Raw genomic sequence first — 3,810 nt, 5'->3', positions numbered from 1 at the left:
TCGACCTCTTTGTTAAATATTGCCCCCTAATAATTGTTGTGTAAAATTTTTTTCTTCAAAGTTCAAATAAAGTTGTGACGATGTAACTCCATCGTTATCGTTTCGACCTCTTTGTTAAATATTGCCCCCTAATAATTGTTGTGTAAAATTTTTTTCTTCAAAGTTCAAATAATGTTGTGACGATGTAACTCCATCGTTATCGTTTCGACCTCTTTGTTAAATATTGCCCCCTAATAAATGTTTAGTAAAATTATTTTCTTCAAAGTTCAAATAATGTTGTGACGATGTAACTCCATCGTTATCGTTTCGACCTCTTTGTTAAATATTGCCCCCTAATAAATGTTGTGTAAAATTATTTTCTTCAAAGTTCAAATAATGTTGTGACGATGTAACTCCATCGTTATCGTTTCGACCTCTTTGTTAAATATTGCCCCCTAATAAATGTTGTGTAAATTTTTTTTCTTCAAAGTTCAAATAATGTTGTGACGATGTAACTCCATCGTTATCGTTTCGACCTCTTTGTTAAATATTGCCCCCTAATAAATGTTGTGTAAAATTTTTTTTCTTCAAAGTTCAAATAATGTTGTGACGATGTCAAAACAAAAATCCAGACATGAAGGACTCGATATGAACACGTTATTGTAAACAGGTATCATAAAAGTTATAACACGTTAAGGTAAGTGGGAAAAACAGTCTTTATTTACAAGAAATAACTATGAAGACAGAATTCACGAAACACCTCACGTTATCCATCAATTTTTGTACCCACAACATAGGATTCTTTCAATAAAGCCTCTAAGACACGATAAGCTTGGAAAACCTTTATGAATATGAAGCTGGATTAAACGTCAGTCGTGTCACGTCTAACCTGGAAAACTTAAGCCTATATCACGATGGCGTCTTTAAATGTCAGGGAAAAAAGTTACATAGATCAATTATGTTACCATAGTTACTAATACCAAGGTTTACAGGGGCGTGCACAAGGTTGCAAGCAGGACCTCCCCCCCCCCTACTAAAAACTCTGTACGCACGGAATCGGTGATTTTTGATGAGTGTAATACTGTTTATTCTTGTGCACGTGATGGACACGCGTGCGTTGATATAGTTTATATATAAGGAGGTTATTTGTGTATGTTTAATATGCCCCCCTCAATAGTGGTCAAACTTATATTCCTGATCACGTCACTGGGCAGTTTTAATGATATTTCTAATTGGGGAAATGTTGTTATTATTGTTAAGGTACACTTGCAATGATAACGTTTCGTAGGATTCTGCTCAGATATTTTATTTATCTTCAGTTACTTGAGCATAATTCAATGGTAACATTTCCAGAGAAAATATTTTTTACTTACAAGTATTAAATCTTGAAAATGTTTAAAACAGTGATGTCATTTGGAGAATTTGATAAAGCACGATCCTGACAAATGAATATTAAAATCCTTTTTTTCCTCTCTCTCTTTCTTCAACTGCTAATCATTATTAACTGAATGAAACATTTTGGCAGTTGACGAGTGAATTATGTAATAATTAAATATATTTTTGTTCTAGAGACGTAAAAGAAAAAGGTGATTTAATATTCGGTAGTTTATTAATAGTCTTCCAAGTAGAGTTTTGTTTGTTAATTTTTCACCAGTAGACAGTTTGAAAACAAGAATCTTATTAGACCAGCTATCTGTACTTGACTGCTTTTCTCGTACTGCTGTAACCTACTATAATGTAATACTTCCCAAACTGTGTGCCGCGGAAGGATCTCAAGTGTGACGCGTAATTTTTGCAATTATTAAGTAATTTATATTTAGTAATGTAAATTTATTATTAATTTAATAATTTTTTTAATTTGATTTATTGTCTATTTTATACACGGTATAACAGTAATTTCTGACTGTCTTAGTCAGAGGGAGTGTCACTAGGCCTGCCATACGAAATTATTTACATGTGCCGCACAAAGTTTGGGGTATTAAAAGTGTACCGCGAGCTGTAAAAGTTTTAGAAGCACTACTGTAATGGACTTAGCATGTATATGTGTGTATATCCGAAATAATAAATGCAATGTGGCGTCATTTATTGAATGGCGCCACAAACACAAATATCACACTTTGGGTATTCAAGATTCAAGCAATTAGAAAAATGACTACGGATTGTACAACAACCATTTCTTTATAATAGAACACAATTTTAAATAAAAGTACTCTCCTCACAACAAGAACACGACTTTCACTAGGACTATACGTGAGGGTTTGATTATATCTTTATTGACGTAATTTTTAAATGTAGTACTAAAAAATGGAGTTCTTAAAAAAACAGTTATTAGCCGCAGCATAGCAGCTCTGAGTTTGTTTGTTTTGTTTCAAGTACAAACCTTTAGCTCATAGCTCCGTCATCTCCTGACCGATTTGATATCTAATTACAGTTTTGGATTCAGGAGGTCAAACTATTTCGATTGATATATTTGACCACGCCTAAAGTCTCATATATTAATTTACTCAATACCGCCTAAAATAGTTTTAATTTGTGGGTAAGCTGGTAGAGATCCTGATGAGTAATAAAATCGAAACGGGTATACGAAAAAAAGGTCGCATAGATTAATTTACTCTAATCCTGCCTGAAAGAATTTCAAGCACCTCAGCTATTGAGTATTCCCTTCCCTTTTGTTTTTTCATTAAAGGGTACCACTTTTAATATATAAAAACATTACAGTAAATATCATCACAATCCGAACACTTTTCCCGTGCAGTACTTCCCAGAAAAATCATTTTTTTAAGAAAATTACTAGCACAAACAGCCGCCCGTAGGGCGGAGTTTCTACTAGTATTATTAATCTTGTAATTTGCATGTTAGCTAGAGAACGCATGATGGTGTTAAGATAGGCTTAGAACGTCTAGAAAGTTCTAAATTTACCTCAAGTTTTTCTCGTACATTCGAAGCTAGATTGTAAACATGGGATATTTGTTTGAAGGGTAAAATGAGTTGAAAGACTGTTAAGGGTATAATTAAGAGAGTATAGAGCTTTTTGAAAACAGTGAGTTTTTCAAGAAGATAATAGGGTGAATTAGTCTATGTGTTAGCTATGGTTGTTAGTTTATGCAAGTAAATTTATTTAATTTTACGTTAATCCTAGATTGCTAGAGAAGTTCGAACGTCATTTGTAACGTAGGCCTACAACAACTTACGACAGTGCACAAGTGTTCAAGCTTCTAGAAACGTTGTAAAAGGAAACAAATTAATTTGTTATAGTTTAAGTGAAATGGGCTTTGAATTGCTTTCTCCAGATAATTTAAAAGAACCTTCTCCCAAACTAAAAACAAAACAAATAAATGATATTAAAAAGATGTTCATCTAGTATCCAGTTTTGTTAATTTTTGGGAAAATGACAGGAAAAACTCAGTTCATTAGAGAAATCTAGTGGAAAAAATAATTAATAACATTTGATACTCTAATTTATTAGCGAGTAAATATCATATTATGTCCGAAAATAAGTGAAGTACATATTTAGGTATTTCTTAATACTTTGCTTTGTAGAAATGAAAGAGGATTTCTTTACCACAAAACTTAAAATGCATTAGGCTAACTTTGAAAGTCATCAGGTTTCACTTTGTACAAAGCCTACAAAACTGTTCTTTATGAGAATCTAAACATTTTTAAAACTTAAGAAATATACTGTTACGTATATGCTTATTTGTTAATTTCCCGATATAAATTCTTCCCGAGAAACTTCAGCGATACAATTCCTTTCTTAAATAAAACTCGTTTATTCTTCCTCAATACAACTTTATAATACACAGAATTTCCACAGTCCCTTTACCTTAAACC

This window comes from Limulus polyphemus, unplaced genomic scaffold (genome assembly GCF_000517525.1).
Source record: "Limulus polyphemus unplaced genomic scaffold, Limulus_polyphemus-2.1.2 Scaffold8033, whole genome shotgun sequence".
Lineage (NCBI taxonomy): Eukaryota > Metazoa > Arthropoda > Merostomata > Xiphosura > Limulidae > Limulus > Limulus polyphemus.
The sequence above is the reverse complement of the archived record's forward strand: the minus strand, read 5'-3'. Positions refer to the sequence as shown.